The sequence below is a fragment of the Lissotriton vulgaris genome, chromosome 3_1 (genome assembly GCF_964263255.1).
Source record: "Lissotriton vulgaris chromosome 3_1, aLisVul1.2, whole genome shotgun sequence".
NCBI classification, from domain to species: domain Eukaryota; kingdom Metazoa; phylum Chordata; class Amphibia; order Caudata; family Salamandridae; genus Lissotriton; species Lissotriton vulgaris.
Genome location: NC_141689.1, coordinates 1082712328 through 1082733816, shown reverse-complemented (window position 1 = coordinate 1082733816; position 21489 = coordinate 1082712328).

Below are 21489 nucleotides of genomic sequence, written 5' to 3'. Positions count from 1 at the left end.
AACTAGATGTTGCAGTTGCAACCATGCTAAATAGCATAATTTGGCAGAGGAAAAAATAAAAAATAAATCGAAAGAGGTAACTCTTTCTGAAATATGGGGTAAGGGATCCTACCCAGTATGTAATGGTATTTGTTGCAGGGCATATTTTAACAATTCTGCTCTGAATTTAAAATGCTTTCAAAAGGAAAGTCGTAAATGTGGACTCAAAAGCTTACAACTAAGATTTCTGGACATTTTCCAACTTTGTTGGAGTTTTTGAAAAATTCCATGAGTGGTCTTAGGTAGATGCGACTATTTCAGCTTTCCCTGCAAATTCACATACAAATCAATCAACATTTGTCATAAATAGAAATAAACATATGCATATTTCGGTATCCCGAATTATAACGTATTACAGCATTTGCACTTTAAAACATTTTTGTTTTGATTGACTAAGGAAGTGGTCATGAAACTAAGTCGAGCCCCCTGAGCAAAATGTTTTTCCAGAGGGCCCATTTCAAGCAGTTGTGCATGGTGTAGATTACATTTTCAGGAGCAAAGAAGGAGTATAAATGGGGGGGGGGGGTTATTCAACTACATTGCACAGTGGGGATTGTACTGGGGCATGAGGGTTAAAAGAGTGAGTTGTTCCTATTTCCACCTCACTCCAGGTTCCTGCATCCCTTTCTCACTGCTGACTCTTGCATTGTTTCTGCCAGGCATGCACAATATCCTGCCTACCATCCCCCTGCAAACTCTTGCAGCTTTCCATCTCTCCCACTTACCATTGTCATAACCCTCCTGGCTCTTGCAGCACATCCTACCCCCCAAGGCATACCCCTCAACTCGAGATTGTTGAGGGTTCATTTACACCCTCTTTCATTAACCTGAAAGGGATCACCTACAATGAAACCCTTCTCAACTGATTTTTTTTTAATCACCATTGACTTCAATGGGATCACCCTTCAAAGCCTCTGCATCTCAGCAGGTTTGAAGTATCAAAAGGGAGAGAGGCATGCCCCAGGAACCTGCAGCACTTCCTTCCTTCTGCAGAATTTGTTCGCTACGCTTCCCCAGTGCCCCCTCGGTCCATGTTTCTGCAGAACTCCATTCAACCAAGGTTTTGGAATTCTCCCTCTCTCCTGACCAATGCACTTCTCTATACCCCAATAAACTGTACCTCTAGAATTTACTTTCATCCCTTCTCCACTGGCTCCTTAGAGCCCTACTCCCTTCAGTCGCCTGCAGTTCACTTGCTCTTAAGGCTCCTGCAGCTCTACCTTCCTGCCCTGTCTCCTTCCTCTAGGTTTCATTCCTCTCCTTCCATGCGGGTAGGCTTGCCACTTGGCCACTTTTATACCTGCATCACCAGAATTTTAATGTTCTGACTGGTGCGAACGTTAAGAAAATAACCTAAAGTTTGTATTTTTTCCCTTATCAATACATACTTGTAACAGTAAATATAAAACAAAATAATGTTATAATGTGTTCTAGAGCTGTCTTAATAATCCCTGACTGATTATAAAAGTAAACAAAACAGAAAGGACTTTCCAAAAATGAAAACCAGTGATTTTTATATAAACCTCTATTTATGTATCATGCCCAGACATTTGAAGAATCCTAAAAAGTGAACAAACACATGGTATTTTTCTGTGGCTCAAGTGGCAGCCCTACCTGTGGACCTTTCAGTGCTCCTTTGCCCCAGGACAGTGCTCATCACTTGACATAGATGTTTTCTCCACTAAAACTACAACTGCCTATCAAGAGTCAGAAACAACTCTAACCTATGCAATTGCGTTTATAAATGTATCACCATTTCTGATTGGGTTAAGCATGTTTTAATATTTTTTCCCACAGACAGTTATGCTTGTTTGCATGTCCACACTCGTTTTGTTATAATAAGAGTCATTATCCAATTTCTTTGATGTGGAAGCGTGCCTCGCTTCAGGTAAGGCAATTCCTCTCAGAGGAGCGCGCCCAATGGTTTCAAAACCTTTTGCCCTAAGGGAAAGATATCATTCCTACAGACAAATTGCGATTCTCCTATTAACATGACCAGAGAATCTGGATTTCATTAAAGACACGGAGGCTAACATTATGCATTAATCTTTTTAATGCAGCTCACAGCCGCTTACATCACAAAGGTTAAGAATAGAACTAAATGACATAACAGTGTCCATAAAAGGCGTGTGCCAGATAAATCAGCCTCTTTTAGAATGCTCGAACGAAGAACAGATCTTGAAACTTGAAGGAAGTATACTTGAAACTTGTAAATCCATGCGGGTCATCAATTCGAATTGTCTGAAAGAAAATGAGGCAAGTCAAGAAAGGCACAAGGAAACCTTCAGAAGTAAAGAAAAGCAAGGTTAAAGGTAAGAAAACATTCAAAACATTGTAAACCAAATTAATCCTCAATATCCCTCAAGGGAGGGACGGGAGGGATAATGTTAGCCTCCGTGTCTTTAATGAAATCCAGATTCTCTGGTCATGTTAATAGGAGAATCGCAATTTCATTACAAGACAGGAGGCTACATTATGCATGTTGGTAGCCCTGAATCACAACATCAGAAACATGTTCAATTGGTTTACAATAATGGTGAGCGAAGGTAGAAGCATTAGACCAATCAGCAGCTTTAAGGATAGTATCTAACTTACCACCTGACCAATATGATTTGCTGGCCATTGCACTTCTTAGTGAATGAGCTTGAAATTTTGAAAGGTCAATACCAGCGAAATTCATAGCCAATTTAACCCACCTTGCGATAGAGGAGGAAGAGATGGGTTTAAAGGGTTTAACGTAGGAAACGAGGAGTTGATTTGCATCAGGGGGTCGAAGATTAGACATCCTGGAATCGTATTCCTTCATACAATCAACCACACAGAGCTTTTTACAGAAATCAAAACGTGGATAGAAGATAGAATCAGACATGGTCTTAGTTCTCCTAAAAATTTCAAATTTAACACCGAACATCTCATAAGATCTATTGGAGATGTCCAAAGCTTTAACATCTGAAACTTCGCGACAGGAGATTAAACAAAGAAGAGAGGCAAGTTTAATTGAAAGACATTTTCTGTTAAGAAGGGAATTATCAGGCCAGGAGCAAAAAAGGTCAAGTAACAATTTAACATCCCAAACAGATTGATATTTAGGTCTGGGGGGTCTTTTAAGTCTGATACTTTTAAGGATCCTACAAACAATAGGGTTTTTACCTACCGTTTTACCATTGACGATAGAGTGACCAGCGGAAATGGCAGATCTATAACAGTTAATGGATCTATAAGAGAGGCCACTGTCTAAAAGTTCCACGAGGAAATTAACTATATTAACGATAGGAGTTTCCACGGGATCCAAGTCCCTTTCCAAGCACCAACTAGACCATTTTTTCCAGATGTTATTATATCTGTAGTGTGTTCCAGGTGCCCAAGATTCTCCGAGGAGTGTAAGAGCAGATGACGAAAGTCCAGACAATTGGTTAGATTGCCTGACACTTTCCAAGCAAGAAGGTTCAGGCTCCCTGAAAGAACCAGGTGGTGATCTTCTCCGTTTGCGTTTAGGAGGAGACCTTGAGAGGCCGGGATTAGGAGAGGAATGTCGTAAGAGAGTTCCAAGGCTGTGGGGAACCATGCTTGAGACGGCCAGAAAGGGGTTATCAGGACTAGGGAGCACTGTTCTTGTCTCACTTTCTGAAGAACCCTCTGAATCATGGCAAAGGGGGGAAAGGCGTAGGGTCTGAGAGGGGCCCAAGGTTGGAGAAAAGCGTTGACAGCGAGAGCACCCGGGTCTGGCATCCAACTGAAATACTGTGGAAGTTGGGAGGACAAGCGACTTGCGAAAAGGTCCACATCGAAGGGGCCCCAGAGGTCGGACAGGGAATTGAAAATGGTTGGATTGAGTTTCCAATCGCTGAAGTCTTCTAGGAACCTCGAGTTCCAGTCTGCGGAGAGGTTGGATTTTCCGGGGAGGTATTCGGCCCTCAGGGAAATCTTGTGTTCCAGACAGAACATCCAGAGTTTCTTGGCTAGGTCCGAAAGGTCGGCAGATTTCGTACCGCCAAGGCGGTTGATATACGAGACTGCGGAGACGTTGTCCATCTTCAAGAGGACGGATCTGCCTTGGAGAGATTGTCTGAAGCTCATCAGAGCATATAGCCCGGCTGTCATTTCTAAGAAATTTATGTGGTGGGAAGATTCCGAAGGGGTCCATATACCACCAGTGTCCTGGTCGAGAAGACGAGCACCCCAACCGTGAAGGCTGGCATCTGACTCTAGAACGAAGTCTGGAGATGAACCAAAAATAGCTCTTCCATTCCAGGCGTCCAAATTGTCCAGCCACCAGGAGAGTTCCAGTTTTGCTTCTTCGTCTAGAGAGACTTGGTCTCCGTACCAAAGTCCAGATCTGAGAGCTTTGGCTTTTACTCTCTGAAGAGCACGGTAGTTGAGGGGGCCAGGGAAGATAGCTTGTATCGAGGAAGAGAGTAGACCAAGGAGTCTGGCTAGTTCTCTCAGGGATAAGGAGTGATGTTTGAGAACGAATCTGATTTCTTTCCGAATTTGGGCAATCTTCTTCTTGGGGAGTAAGAGAAGACAGGTCGAAGTATCCACGGTGAAGCCGAGGAATTCGAGAGATTTGGAGGGTAAAAGGATTGATTTTTCCCTGTTTATAATGAACCCAAGACTTTCTATGAGGTTCATAGAGGTTAGTAAGTCCTCTAGAATTTGAGAGTGAGATTGGGACATTATTAGTATGTCGTCTAGATAGATGATGAGACGAATACCCCTGGCTCTTAGAATGGAGACTATCGTTCTCATGATTTTGGTGAAACACCAAGGGGCGGAAGAAAGACCGAAAGGGAGGGCCTGAAATTGAAAAAGGCGATTGTCCCAGATGAATTGGAGAAAAGACTGATGTTCTATTGCCATGGGAATGGTAAAATATGCGTCTTTTAAGTCCAATTTGACTAGCCAATCTCCATGGAGAAGAAGGTCTCTGAGCAGATGGATGCCCTCCATCTTGAAATGACGGTAGACGAGGTACTTGTTTACCTCTCGAAGGTTTATTACTGGGCGCCAACCCTTGTCTTTCTTTTTGACTAGGAAAAGGGTACTCACGAAATTCTTTTGAGACCAAGGGACCTCTATTATTGCGCCCTTCTTTAACATAGAGGAAACCTCTTCTTTGACGATTTCTAGATGCTCTAGAGAAAGAGTCATAGGATTGGGAGTGGTAGATTGGAAAGGAATCTCTGTGAAGTCTATTTTGAAGCCCTGAACTGTTTCTAGAACCCATGGATCTTGGGTCAGGGATTCCCAAACATGAAGGAAATGTTTTAGTCTGCCGCCGACTTTGGGAGGGGAAGAAGAAAGGGGTGCACTGACTTGAGGTGGTGTTGTTGGGAGCACCACGAGCGGGAAAGCCTCTTCCGCGTGAGCCTCTTCCTCTTTGAGGGAAGTACTGTCTGGAGTTGGAGGGGTAGAAGCCTCTACCTCTACCGGACGAACCTCTTCCTCTTCCGTAGGTGAAAGGCCGGAAATTACTGCGGCCGGAAGAACGGCCTCTTCCACCGGCCTGGCCAAAAACACGCTTCATATTGTTTTGGGCTTTGTCTAAGGCTGTAAAGGTTGCCACGTACTTGCCAAGGGTTTTGATCATATCTTGTCCAAAGAGGAGGCCATTAGGTTTAGTTGTTGGCTCTTTCTCTGCAAGGTCCCCGAGTTTGGGGGCACTCAGATCTCATGGTGTTGCGAGATTCTCTTTGAAGAGAGTTTCTCAGCCACTTGGTGACAAACTTGGCTACGTGGTCATGGGGGTACCACTTTTTGCTGTTAGGGTGGGAGATGTTTTCGGGGGAGAACGTTTCCCCGCAGAGAGGGTCAAGGATTGCGTCCGAGGAGTGCGTCTCTGACAGAGTGTTAAGGTCCCATTCATCGGTATCTTGCTCGTCAAGGTCCAAGACGAATTCGTCGTCAGGATCCGGGAAGAATTCGTCTTCCTCTGAGCTGGAATTGAGGGGAGCACTGAGATTTGTTGCGTTGTCAATGGCGCTCGGGACAACATTACCTTTGGGGCGCTTAGGCCTCCCATGCCTTTTGAGGTGCTTGGACCTCCCATGCCTTTTGAGGTGCTTGGACCTCCCATTTCAAATGAGGTAGCGCGACCTCCGTCAGTGCTTAAAGAGTGTTTGCTTTTTTTGGTAGCCTTAGAGTGTTCAGCTTCTAAATCAGAAGTTTCTTCATCAGGTAAGAGGGACCTTTTATTAGACATAAATTCACGGAATGTATTTAACATACAGGTCCTCATTTCCCTTTGAAGGAAGGATTTAAAATTATCACTGTTGTGATTTGGGGAGCTTGCCATAGCGTCATCTGATTCTAGATCAGACATGGCAGTTAAGTAAAGTAACAAAGTTATTAGATAAAATAGCTAGTATTATGGGTTTGAGAGTTAGGTAACAAATTAGCTCTTTTTTTTTTTTTTTTAATGTAAATTAAGAACCTTAGGTAATTCCAGGTAAGGTAGGGTAAATCCAGTTAAGAATTGCAGGTAATTTGAGTTGGGCTAAATTATTGATAAATATATATTGTTTTGTTAAGGTTGAGCCAGTAACTAGTAATGCCAGAAAGGGTAAAAGAGATTAAGCCTAAAACATAAACCTAAACCTATTGAAACGTGGATTCACACGTCGAAAATGCCACCTAAGCGCTTGTAATGGGGAAACAGCTGATCGTAGCCCAGTCGGTAAAATAACCGAAGCGCTCGAGCAGCTGATGCATGGTGACAGAGGAATGATACTTAGGAGGCACACCGCGTCGCGCCGCCGTTGCCAGGGTTCATTCCTCAGCCTCAGGTCGCGTTTGTTGCTAAAATCGGCGCGAGTGTATCGGCGGAGTGCCTGCAATTATGGGAGCGCCGGTAATTAAATAAAACGTTTGACGAAGGGGAAAGGAGGGGTCTGCGCAGGGGATCGCGGGGTAGAGAACGATCGAATTTGGGGAAAACGATCGAATTTGGGAAAAGCGTGACAACCATAAATTGGAAGTCAAGGGGGTGAAAGGGGGGGAGGATCGTGGGGCATGGCAGCGATCGAGGAGAAGGTTGGGAACGAGTCACACAACAAAAGCAGGTAAAAACGTGGAAATGAACATTTTCATATATTAATTATTAAAGTAAACTTCAGTAATATGGCAGTAAGCAGTTCAGTAAAAGTTAAACATCATGTCAAGGTAAAAATACAGTTATAAATGGTAAACTGGCATAAAGTTAGTAAGGATTGTAAGAGAGTTACTTATCTGTTGTGAGCCGTTAGCCAATTCTTGGGGCTCATTCATGCCATACACGCCAAAAGGCCTGATTCAGAAGGGGGACTCCCTGCTTTTAAAGCCAAATAGGGTTTTATTTTAGCTGCTTCAGCTAAAATTGTCTCTGTTTTCAAAGTTAGGTAAGAGGGGATAAAAATTCCCTACATTTGTTTTCAATATCTCCCTCTTTCCTGTTTGCAAATGTTGACATTTATGTTGTACCTTACTCCTGCCCTTTTCGTGATGTAATCTATCGATCGACTGTATCCATGGAGGGATTACACTTGTCAGAGGTTTGTGAGTAGCCAGAAATTCGCAAGTGTCAGTGATGGCCCTTCAGCTAGCTGACAGGTACCCTCAATCTGCTTCTGTGAGCAGTTATTGCCACACCAACTATTTAGCGGTAAAGGGGGAATTTCAAATATATTTAAATATATTTACAAGTTCACAATTACATTTTGTGAATCTCTGGTGTTAATATGCAATTATTACGTTGGTACACAAAAACTTTGTGACATGTTTCTTGTGTGCTCTTATTGATCACAATGCTGAACATCATTTACCTGGTACTACAGTACCTTTTGTAACATAAGTCACATTCTTGAATTCGCGGAGCCACAATATTATTTCAAAATTAGCCTTAAGACCCCAGTCTTTTACCATAAAATGTGAAGGGAAGTTTTAATTGTCTTCAAGATCCTAGGCTAAGCATAAGATTACACGTGCCTTTAAGGGGTGTTCAGCAAGCCCACTTGATATGGGTAAGAACCACACATTCATTTAATGAATACCACAGCTTGGTTTAGTGTCAGCTTATTGCAATAGATGATCTGGCTGTAAATGCAAAACCCTTGACTTCTTACATTACCTTGAACCCCTCCCCCTGATGCTGCGCCCACCCACACATGTCACACAACGAAAGAGAATCATGAGGGGAGCAAGGGTGGATTGTTGCTCGCCGAATGGGATGAGCAAGCCCCAGGTGCTTCCCAGGGTTTCGCTCCTTGGTTCACTGTCTTTCTGTCTTTGGTGAGCCTTTAACGCCCTTAATATCACTGGCACCGGTAGTGTTGCAGTGTCCACCACTGTACCCGGTCATCTCGCGGTTCTGGCCGGATTCGAGTGTATGGCCGGGCGGCCAGGTGGCATGTGCTGACTGTTAGTGCTGAGCCACGTTTGGTTACGAGGGGCGGCAACCTTGGCCGGCAGGAGTGATCCTTCTGCTGAGGAAGGCCTTGCAGCTCTAAAGGGGCTTTGGCTAACTATAATTCGATGTTGCAGCTTTGTGTCCATATAACTGGCAAACCAGTAACGAGCAAGCTGCCAACCAAACTGTCATCAAGTGTGTGTCTTGGCCAGCCACAACTTGTTTAGCATTGAGGTTAGAGACTTCTACAGTTCCAGCTACTGACCGCCTTTTCTCTTGCGATCATTGTCATTGTTTGTGTAGGTGAAGGCGGTGGCACAAGCAAGACAGGGGAGGAGGTAAGTGGACATCTGCTGTGCTGTGCTGTGGACTCTGTGGGAAATGACGTGATCTGCCACATAGTCAGATATTTGCATCTCTTGAGTGTTTCTGAGTTTTCATTTGACTTTGTTACCACGTCACCACTGCTCCTTGACTTCAGCATTGCAATCTTGCCTTATTCTGCCCTAACTCGGACCTACATTCTGTTTTCTCTTCCCTTGCTGACACTTACTTTAGGATCATGGCAAAACACAAACTGATGGTAGTGAAGGTGAAGGAGACGGGTTCAGTTACCCCCAGTTCCGGTCCCCGCTCTGGTGCTACCTTGTATGCCTTTCTGACCTAGGCGGTCAGCGTGGTTTCCAAAGAGGTAGAGCTGGAAGACAGGCGGTTGTCCTTGGACATGGGGGAACTGCAGAGTTGTATCACCTTGCAACTAAATTCTAAACAACATGACATGTTAACTTTCCCCCTCAATTTATCCTCAGCTACAACCCCTGAGGAGGCTAACCCCCTGTTCAAGGCGCAGAGGAAAGGGAGTCTGGCCCATGTCCAGGAGCGGCAACTGACCTCTCTACCAGCGCCATCCCGTGAGAGCCTGCGGCTAAAATGAAAAAGAAGGGGGAGAACAGGTCCTACCCTAGCTAATCTTACTCAAAAAATGCCTGATTATAGCAGCCAGCTGCCTGCAGCTCATGCATCTTCTGAGTTCACTCTCAAGGATCTAAATTATGCATGGGGGGGGGGGGTTATGGCTCATTTCAAAGATGTACTTACCACTGTTATCGCACCCATTTTGGACAGACTAACGGCTCTTGAGAGATTGATGAAGGTCACAGCATCTGTGTTAAAACCTCCCATTGCAGCTTCACTAGCTTCATCCTCTTCCGATTCAATATCAAATCCTATTGGCCAGAGCAATACTAATTCCGCTAGTACACTAACCCATCATACTAATATGACCGCTGATGCTACTTCCTCAGAAAGGATAACAGACAAACCAGTTGGAAAACAGAAAACTCATCCCACCCCACAAAAATACCAGGAATCGACTCCTCTCAGTGCTTAAAGTCCATCGGGCTCTGAGGTTATTACCAAATCTGTCTCCTGTCCTTAGCCATCACAATCACAAGAATCCTTATCTCTCCTGCCGGCTTTCTGTCCATATGTTGCGGTACTAATAGGAGTGCCTCCAGACAATAGGGAGGAGAACTTTCTGGACCTAAAAAACAAAGCATGCCATTGGCTTTCTAGAAATACTGCCTTTTCTATTGATGAATATGAAGACATCCTCATGGTGATGAGAGTGGGATGGGCAGGCCCCTTTTGCAAATTAAAAGAAGGGGACTGTATAGTATTGAACTGTATAACCCTGAGTTGGCACATCACCTGATCAATTCAGATAGTAGGACAGGCCCAAAGGCCTTCCTACCCCCCTATCCATCATTCCATTAGGCTATTTTTACCATCCCAGATTTCTTTGAAGACCGGAGACAAGGCTTGGTCCTACTTTCCCCTCGCGGGTTACAGGAAGGGAAGTCTACACAATTTCAACATTTGATAGATTCCATCCACGTACTGGCAAGGACCTATACCGTTCTGATCGATCCATTGGCAACCCTTGTCAAACAAATTTTAACATTCCAACAAGCAACTTATTGAACCTCTATCATCCTTGGCTATGCAAGATTGACTGTGGCATCACACACCACCCACTGGAGCTGGACCACTTATGGAAATGAGGGCCAAAGGAGATGTACCAGACACGCACTCTCCAATGGTCCTAATTTCTAATTTAACAAAGAAGGGGGTGTAATCTTCAGTTTGTTGGTCACTCCCCTGGACAATCTAGTGATTGGTATATTTGGCCAATCCCTGAGGCCTGGTGACCAAAAAGGGGCTTTGAACCTTCCTGCAATGACTTCCTGGCCTTCCGTGGATTTACTAATGGACTTTCCCCGTACTGGCCCAACTAAAACTCTTACATTGTAGGTATCAAATTCAACCTTTTAGCACCAGATTGGATGGAATATATATAGGGTTTTGATATTTGCATGTTCCGAGAAATGTGGACAACAAAACCCTTCCACAAACTGGGTTACACAACATGTTATGTCAATGCCTTATCCTCTGCTCATGGAAGGGCTTCTGGGGGTCTTTTGATTTGGATATAAATACAATTAAACTTACGTATTGTGACTCTAAATATTGCCTCGCCAGATGTTTTGAGTTGAAAATATTGTTTTCCCAAGGGAGTTGCATGTTTTTGTACAATGTGTAATACAGGCCTAGAAGCAGGAGTACAGAATCACCAACCATAGCCATCTTGTAACAGTCTGTTCGCTTAACAGATCTTAATGATCAAATTGTTATAGGGCGAGATCTTAACATAAATGTTTAACCCATCTACGGCTGCAACATGTTCCTAGAACAGAAAGATGAGAGTCAGGGCATACCATCCCTTTATATATCATAATTAATGCCTCCGTGTGGAGTATGCTGGAAGTATTTTATACAGAACTTGGGGAGAAAAGTGATCACTTTACCTTACATGCTAAACTAGTGTGCCTTGGCTTTTAAACCTCTTCCACTTCAGTACCTCCAACTATAACCTCCACCTCCTTATCCTCTTGGATTTGTCAGCAGCCTTTGACACGGTCGACCATGCCACTCTGGTCGACCGTGTCATAGCCCTGGGGATAAACGGTTTGGCCAAGGATCTTATCTCCTCTTTCCTGGAAAACCGTACTCAGACAGTAAGGTTGGGAGATTTTTATTCTCCAATCTCTGCACTCCCTTGTGGAGTCCCACAAGGCTCCTCGCTAAGTCCCATGCTTTTCAACATCTATGTAGCGGACTTAGCGAGGATAATAAAGGCCTATGGGATACAATTGACAACGTATGCAGATGATACCCAGCTAGTGCTGGGCATCCACAAAGATGGACTTACTGTAGCGGCCAATTTCCAGAAAGCCATGCTCGAGGTCAGTATCTGGATGGCCTCAAACTGTCTTAGGCTTAACTCGGACAAGACCGAGGTTATGACCTTTGGAAAACTATCCCCCGAATGGTCTCCCAGTTGGTGGCCGGAAACCCTTGGCCATCCACCTTCCCCGGTGAAAAAAGCCAGAAACTTGGGAGTGATTTTTGATAGTAAGCTGGCTTTCGACCTCCATACTAATAAAGTTGTGTCGTCTTCATTTTTCATTTTGAAGAAAATTAAGAAGCTACTGCCTTACCTCCCCGCCGCAGCCGGGAAGACTCTGGTTTCCACCTTAGTCTTCTCAAAAATAGACTATGGGAACGCTCTCCTTTTACACACCCAGAAGCGTGTCATAATGAAGCTGCAATCCATTCAAAATGCGGCAGCTAGGATTCTTCTTAACATCCCTCGCCGCAAACCCACCACTCTTGGAATTCGTCAGCTTCACTGGCTGAGAGTTGAGAGTCGTGTTAAATTTAAGGCTCTTTGCATTGCGTATAAGGCTGTACACGGCACAGGACCACGGTTCTTGACTGAAGCCTTTCAGCCTTATACTCCTGGAAGGCAACTAAGATCGGCCAATGCCAGTCTCCTCCGTGTGCCACGCACAAGGTCGGTCACCTGGGGAGACAGGCGCTTTCTTGTGGCCACTCCAAAACTTTGGAATCTTTTGCCACCTGCCATTAAAGCTGCCCCGAACCTGATGAGTTTTCGCAGGCTTCTGAAAACATGGCTGTTCAACCAGTAAGAGGATGGCAGGATGACGGACTCTAGTTGCTCTATAGCGCCGAGACACCTCCGGGTATTTGTTAGCGCTTTAAAAATCGCGAAAATAAATAAATAAAATAAATAAATAATAAATAGCTCCATTATTGGCAAATTACCAGAGGTCTGTCAAATGCACCTTTTATTAAGGAACCAAGGAACCCTCATACAAGTATATAATTCATTTGCAGAGGCTCTATCAGAAAATGCTAACCCAGCCTCTGCCCAGTTTTCTATCACAGCTATCCTGGCTGAAGATGGCTGATAGCCAGAAACCGGTCCAAGGATGCTCGATTCCGTTCCAGGGAAGACATGGCTTGGCAGTTCGGGCTGGACTGTTCCCATGAGGCACAGGGTCGACTGATTTGCATATGGCCATGTCTGAACTGGGGTGGCTTGGTGAGCAAAATAACAATGGATTAAACTCAGATCTGTGACTGGGAGTGAATGTTTTGCCATTGTGCAACATTCCGTCCATCATCTTGTGTGTTTTGTTGTTCACCCTATGTGGGAAGGGTATGCCCAGTTGTGGGTCCCGTGCTCACTAAGCCACTGGAGTCAATCTATCCTGGCTGAAGACAGTTGATAGCCCGAAACCGGTCCTAGGATGCTTGATTCCGCTCCAGGGAAGACATGGCTTGGCAGTTCGGGCTGGACTGTTCCCATGAGGCACAGGGCCAAGACTGATTTGCATATGGCCATGTCTGAACTGGGGTGGCTTGGTGAGCAAAATAACAATGGATTAAAGTCAGATCTGTGACTGGGAGTGAATGTTTTGCCATTGTGCAACATTCCATTCATCATCCTGTGTGTTTTGCAGTTTTCTATCACAGACATACACACCAAATAGGCTGTATCCTTGAAACTGATTTTGACCCCCTTCAAAGAAAGCATTAGCAAAGACACATAAAATTGAAAGCAATCTATGGTTCACAAAATCTTGCTGTGATGACAAAAAAGCATGAATAGTTGCATTAAAGTATAATAATTTGCAAGAGGTGCATGCCGTAAGGGGCTTACACAAGAAGACAACTATTAGCTTGGGCAGCATTGGTGGAAGCTTGCTGGGGGGATTTGGTAAAGGCTGCTAAAATGGGGCAGAATATTTGTTTTGGAAAATAATTCCCAGTGGGAGTAGGACTTCAACTCCAGAGGTAGGTTGCCATCTGATTCCACATGCTTCGATGAATCACTTTTCCCGCTTATCTGAACAACCCCCAATAGACTCCCATGTACAATCCTTTACACTCTCTAACCACATTCCATTAGATCCTTTTTTCACTTTAGGATACTAGGCTAGCCATCACCTCAATTAAACCGGGTAAGGCCCCAGGCCCAGAAAAAAACCCTGGTGACTTGTTTCGCCATGATTTGTCTGTATAGGTCCCCTACATCAATTGTCTGACCAACGGCATAGCTGCAGGAGTCCCAGTCCCTGACACATGGAAAGGGGTGGAAATTAGTCCCATTTTTGAAAAGGGTGATCAGGGAATCCCAGCTAATTGTAGGCAATTAGCCTCTTAGATGCCCCCCAGAAAGTGTTTTCTAGACCACTGTTATATAAACCTAACAACTGGATTGAGGGTATAGAAATCTTGATCTTGTGTCAAGCTGGACTTAGACCAAAGGCTAGTACTAGGCAGTTGGTCTGAGCATCCTTAAAGGAATGCGGGGTCCCGGACGTCCTCCTTGCCCTTATAATTATTCTTAGAGGGCAACTGACTGATAGAATCCAGATAGGCAGGGGAGTGAGGTAAGGGTGTGTCCTGGCCCCTACCCTCTTTTCCCTATACGTCAACAAAGTAGTGGAGCCTCTTTTACAACGGAATATAGATGCACCTAAACTTGAAGTGACACTCTTATTTGCTATTTGTTCAGCTAAGGGCCCCTAGATTAGTGTCTCAAAAATAAAATGTATGACAGTGAGACTACACAAAGCATTTAAGCATGCTTTGTCCCTGGCTAATAAAAAATTAGGACATGTTTCAGATTTGAGTGTTTAGGCCAAATTCTTGATAGAATATTATCATGGTCTCCACAGATGGAAAAGAGAAGGGTTGTGATCCAACATGAAGCCTCAGTAATTTATAGGAGGTTTCAGGGAACAGCTGCAAGGGCCTTACCCCCTGCACTTGAATTATACAAACTAAAGAGCCAATCTGGTGCCTTGCATGCAGCTGAAATCTGGGGATACTTCAAATTTGGCTCTCTTGCCTCAAGCGAAAACAAGTTTGTTTTCTCATTCCCCCATTCCCCCCCGAGCACTGCTTTAATATCGATGATTTATGATGTCGACCTAAAAAGAGTGGGAGAGATAGCTAGTGTCCGGATCACAAGCAATCTTACCTGTTTGGTTGCTTGTTTGTAGATTTCGCAGAGACGTTAAGGACCGACTTCCCAGTATCCTAACTACTAACCAGTGTTTGGTATTTTTAGACACTACGGCTACTCAGTTACAATTCAAGGAGGAGGGCTGGATCGGGAACGCTAGCTGTTCCTGGTTGTAAACCTGCGAGGCAACAAGGAAAAAATAACTACCCCTTCTAAATTGATTGTCAAAACCTAGCTTTTTATTTACTAACAATCTCTCCTGCTACTTTAGAAAATGCCCGACCTGCGATCTAGGAATGTCTGGCATCGCGTCCTTGTAGTCGTTGTGAAGTGAAGGTTGTTTTCTGTGTTGAGTTGAGGAGGTAGTCTTTAGAAGAATTTATGTGCACCTGTGATTTGAAAGTTAAACCTTAAATAAGTTACTGATTTCTTGTTTACTTTTCTAAGATAAACAGCAGTTGTTTACTCTAAATTATGCCTCACTTACTCTTTTGTATCTCCAAAATCTTTAATCCTCACGATCTGTATTCAAATTAAAAGAAATCAACATATGCAAAATTTACAGCAAAACTTTCAAACTTTCAAACTTTTTGCTCTACTAAACATACAAGAAATGTTTTTTCCAAACTCTTGCAATTCACTATATTCACATTGTCTAATCTTGTAGGAAAACATGTCCTAAATTACATCAAGGTAAGTTTTCATGCGCATATTTCAAACTTTCTTGCGTTGGGCGACTGAGTTTTAAGCAAGGAAATGTTCATTTAGCTTTAACTTGTCTGTTCTTTCTTTTCTTTCAACTCCGTGAACACTGTTGAAGAAACAAAGTGTCGAAGACAGGAAATCAACTCCTGCTGAGCGAGCGGGATTCTCTGAAGAAAAGCAGGTAGGCGATGCGAGTCCGCTTGGTTCCATTCCAAGGTCGAAGCAAAGCGTTTTTCCGCAGATGGGTGTGGCAATATATAGCCTTGCCACACCCAAAACAGCAGTTGACGTCTTGCACGTGTTCAATTACGTGCGTCTTTTGTTAGAGGCTTTTCTCTGCTTTTGTCATTGTTCTCGCAGCTTTCCTCTGAAAGAGTGCTGCCTTTGTTGTACAAACATGATATTGTTGTGTTTGTTCAATGCACACAAGTTCATAGTTGAAATTATGTATCCCTATGCACCCGACCGAAGCACAATACAAATCTATAAACCCAATTCTGTTCATGAAAACACAACTTCTTTACATGATACTTAAATGCTATATCAGACAGTCCCGCAGTTCACATACTCAGGTCAGGGGTGGGTTTTAAGATGGGAATACACTCTTTAACAGAGTGCCTAATCCTCACTATTGGACGCACATAGTAGTTTTAGCAAAATTCTAGAGGTGACAAGGGGTGTCATCACAGCTAGATTAAGGCCCCTCCTATATTGGGTGAGGCTTTGGACCACTGAGGAGCTGAGGTCATTTTGGAGGGCAGTTGAGGAATTGTTAGCCCTTGACAAAGGCCTCACTTTCCTATGGTTCAAACATGCCCTCCATTGGTTTGAAAGATTGGACTTTGGACCTTGGACCTTGGACTCTTCTGATCAGGACCTGTCTTGCTGGTGGCTACATCTAAGCTTCAGCTTAAAGTCCACTATTGGAAGCATATTCAAACCAGTCTCTCCTGCTGTTCCACCCTTGTTAGGCTAACAAACCAATTCAATTTCAGGACAGGAGGCCAGGATTATGCATACTCTCTTCGCTTTTATTTCACAGCAGCCTTTTTCAAAGAACAACAATAAACTACTATTCACATGAACCTCTGGGAATAGGAACAAGCATTTACAATGCAATGGTCTCGTCTTTGTTAAAGTCAGAGCTATTGGCATTGCTCATGACATTATTTTTGTTTTTAAAACAAATAAATGGCATTGTCATTTACATTGCCAATAGCTTAATCTCTCGCAAATGCGAGACCTATTGCATTTGCATCCACACATAGAGCCACGAACACAGCCACACACACACACACACACACACACAAAGCCACACTCACAGACAGAGCAACACACACAGACAGAGCCACACACACAGACAGAGCGCCACACACAGACAGAGCGCCACACACACACACACACACACACAGCGCGCAACACACACACACACACACAGCGTGCCACACACACACACAGCGCCACACACACACACACAGAGCGCCACACACACACACACAGAGCGCTACACACACAGAGCACCACACACACAGAGCGCCACACACACATAGCCCCACACACACAGAGAGCACCACACACACAGAGAGCGCCACACACACACAGAGCACCACTCACATACAGAGCACCACACACACACAGAGCGCCACACACACACACACACACAGAGCACCACACACATACAGAGTGCCACACACACACAGAGCACCACACACACAGAGCGCCACACACACAGAGCGCCACACACACACAGAGCGCCACACACACACAGAGCGCCACACACACAGAGAGCGCCACACACACACAGAGCACCACACACACACAGAGCACCACACACACACACAGAGCGCCACACACACACACACAGAGCGCCACACACACACAGAGCGCCACACAAACACAGCTGTTGCGTTTGAGCGTTACTAGCATGTACGGACCTGAAGCATGCTTGTTAACAATTGGGAACACCCAATGGCAAGAATTTTCTGCTGACAAGGAGGGCGGCTGCCACCATGCAATGAGTGAGCCATGGTTAAGCAGAAAGTTTTAAACAAGAAAAACTAGCACAACCAGGGAACAGAGGTAAGAAAAATGAGCACAACCAGAGAACAGAGGCAAGAAAAAAGAGGACAACCAGGGGGCAGAGGCAAGAAAAGCGAGCACAACCAGAGAACAGAGGCAAGAAAAACGAGCACAACCAGGGAACAGAGGCAAGAAAAAATTAGCACAACCAGGGAACAGAGGCAAGAAAAACTAGCAAAACCAGGGGGCAGAGACAAGAAAAGCAAGCACAACCAGTGAACAGAGGCAAAAAAAACTAGCGATACCAGGGAACATAGGCAAGAAAAACAAGCACAACCAGGGGGTAGAGGAAAGAAAAGCGAGCACAACGAGGGAACAGAGGCAAGAAAAGCGAGCACAACGAGGGAACAGAGGCAAGAAAAGCGAGCACAACCAGGGGGTAGAGGCAAGAAAAAACAAGCACAACCAGGGGGCAGAGGCAAGAAAAGCAAGCACAACGAGGGAAGAGAGGCAAGAAAAACGAGCACAACCAGGGAACAGAGGCAAGAAAAACGAGCACAACCGAGCACAACCAGGGGGCAGAGGCAAGAAAAACTAGCACAACCAGGGAACAGAGACAAGACAAGCGAGCACAACCGGGAGGCAGAGGCAAGAAAAATGAGCACAACCAGGGGGCAGAGGCAAGAAAAGCAATCACAACCAGGGAACAGAGGCAAGAAAAACGAGCACAACCAGGGAATAGAGGCAAGACAAGCGAGCACAACCAGGGGGCAGAGGCAACTGGCAGTGTGGCGCACTGGCCCATTCTCTGAAAACACTACATGAACCGGAGGGGGTGCACTAGGAAAGGATGGAACAGCTTAAAATTGTTTCCAGGGGCTCCCTCTGGAAAGCCGCTAAGCCGCCCAGACTCCTAATTTTTCCCATCCTGCTGCCAACTGAGCCCGTAGTTGCACCGCGGTTTCACGCACCATGGAGGCTTTGTAGCGATCGCCACCGTCGACACAGCCAAATGCAAAAGATTCCGTACTGAACGCCCCTTACGGAAATACTACCAGTCCCAGAAGGCCATCCGGCGCTGGGGGATGAGTCAATGGGAGGACCTTATTTAAGCTCCACCTCCGGAACATAACGGGGCTTGTCAATCTTGTTCCGTATTCTCTCGTTAGCAGTGGGTTTGTTCTCTCTGAGTTGGATGAAATTGTCTACGCCGAAGAAAAGCCTGCGTGGTCAGTTTCTGATAAACAACGACGCCGACGAAGAGCCAGCGTGGCCAGATTTTGTTTGTGCAACCAACGCCGACGAAGAGCCAGCGTGGTCAGATTTCAGATCGTAGTGTGCGCCGACGAAGATCCAGCGTGGTCAGATTTCAGTGGAACCATCGTTACAAGCCGTATTTTGCCTCACAAGTATACCTGAGGAGTGCGGGCTCACCTCCTACAATATTGTCTTTTTGGTTATCTATATTTGTTTAGTTCTGTGCAGGAGCATCTTCCGTCATAGTTTATGCATCGTGGGGTTACAATTCTCACTGTCAGTGTTTTCTGACACTAGTTGTAAATTGGGCTAACTTTTCCACAAGGAGTATTGTGGTTCTCGTAGCGTGTCTTTTAACGCCGAGTACAATCAGCCCTCATTTATCTACCCTAGGCAACTGTTGTGTGTTTAGGTCGAGAAGTGATGCTAACTTCTCCGTGCTTCTGGCAACATCTCAACAAATGTGCTGAGTGTATTTATGGATTCTTTTACGGATACCTGTGATTGAGAAATTGGTGAGTTTAGAATCAAGGGGGGGACAAGAGTCCAGACAGTAACGGGTTGTGGCACTAATTTCTTGCTCTTTGTCCTCTCCTCCGTCTGCAGTGTCTGCAGTGTCCCGGTAACCTCGTGGGTATATCGACCAGACGATACCAGAAGTACCAGATCCCCCGATGCCAAACCACCTCCCGGCCCCTTTCTGTACATACTCGAATAGTGGGTATAATTCCATTGTTTGGTTTTGTGCAGTACGGAGTTGGGAGGCCTATCGTCTATCGTCTCTGCTGGCCATCGGAGTCAGGTTAGTGGCGCTTGCGTGTTCTTGCGTTGCTTTCAATCCCGACAGATTGACAAGCCCAAGAATACAGCCCAGCCTAGACGATGGATACAAATACCATTCTCACTTCCTTGTTGGAGAGCTTTACAGAACTACAACAAGAAGTCTAAACCTCTCGTGCAGAGAACCAGGCTTTATACAAAGAGGTCTCCGACCTACTTAAAGATATGTCCAATCTTGCTCATAAGGAGCAGGTAGTGAAACCGTTGATTAGGCCGGCTTCCTTGCCCCCGCCTTCTTCCTTCCAAACAGGGGGTTTGTTTGCAGCCTCTTCCACTTCTACCGAGACCACTCCCACGGTCCATGTAATCCAAAACCATGGAATACCTTTAGCTCCGCCCGAAAGGTTTTATGGAGACCCTCGAAAATTTGAGACATTCCTGAATCAATGTTGTCTTCATTACCTGTGTAAACCTATGGTTTTTCAGGATGAGGCTTCTAAAACAGCCTTCATTATGTCCTACATGGGAGGGAATGCGTCCAGTTGGACCATCCCCTTACTGGAAAGGAATGATCCTGTTTTGCATAATTTCTCCGAATTCTGTCTGGAACTACGTAAATTATTTGACAGGAAGTCCCATATGTTGTCCCTAGATCGCAAATTGATGACCTTGAGACAAGGATCCCAGGATCTGTTGCCATACATAACCACATTTAACCGCCTTATCGTAGAAACGGACTGGCCGGCTCAGAAGTAAATTTAATTGTTCTATCAAGGCCTACGGGGAGAATTGAAGGACGTATTAGCACAGGTGGTGCAGTTGCCTTCTACTTGTGAGGAATTAATAGATCTGACCGTCCAACTAGATTACCGGTTGCTGGAACGAAAAGGGGATAGAAACAGGGGAGACAATAGATACTCATACCCCATGGTTAAACCCCGGCAAGGGGGTGAGGAAAAAGCAAAAACACCAGAAGGACCGGAACCCATGCAAATCGGGGGAATCCGTGGTCCTCTCACCAGGGAAGAAAGGGACAGGCGACGGAGACTCAAACTATGCCTACATTGTGGCAAAGGTGGGCATTTCATCAATGAATGTAGAGCCAGGAACTACGTTCCGGGGAAGAATCCCCTTCCCCGAGTACAGGTCGCTCTTAAATCAAGCGAGCCGTCGGAAAACTGAAGGTCTCGAATCAGATTGAGACCTCTGATTTGAGACGACCACCTAAAATGGTCTCCCCTTATGTGGCAAATACCCTTCACCCTGCAGTCGCCCATATGAACGTGAGTGTTTCTCTATGGGTAGCTAATCAGGACTCTTTAAGAGTCGATGCCTTGTTGGACTCGGGGGCTACAGGGAACTATATCGACCAAGACTATGCCTTCCGCATGGGTATCCCCTGTGAAAAGAAACTTACGCCTGAGACAGTTAAGGCAGTGCATGGTACTGTTCTTTCATCAGGCCCTGTAACGTACCATACGGTTGCTTTATTTATGAGATTTGGAGAGGATCATTGTGAGTACATCCAGTTTGACCTCATAGATGCCCCACAGTTCCGTCTCAATCTGGGTATGCCCTGGCTCACGCTGCATGACCCTAAGGTAAGCTGGTCATCTCGGACAGTCAGTATGACTTCTGAGTACTGTAAAGAACATTGTCGGGACGAGATAAACCGTGACGTCCCACCTAATCCATCACCCGCTACTTATTTAGCTGGTGCATGTTCCGTTGATTCCTTTTGCTGTGCAACAGTATTACCAAATGAGTACCGTGAATTTCAAGCCTTGTTTGACAAACAAAAGGCCACCCACTTGCCTCCTCATCGCCCCTACGATTGCCGGATAGACCTCATTCCGGGTGCGGATATCCCTTGCAGCAGGGTGTATGCCCTGACGGAGAAGGAGAC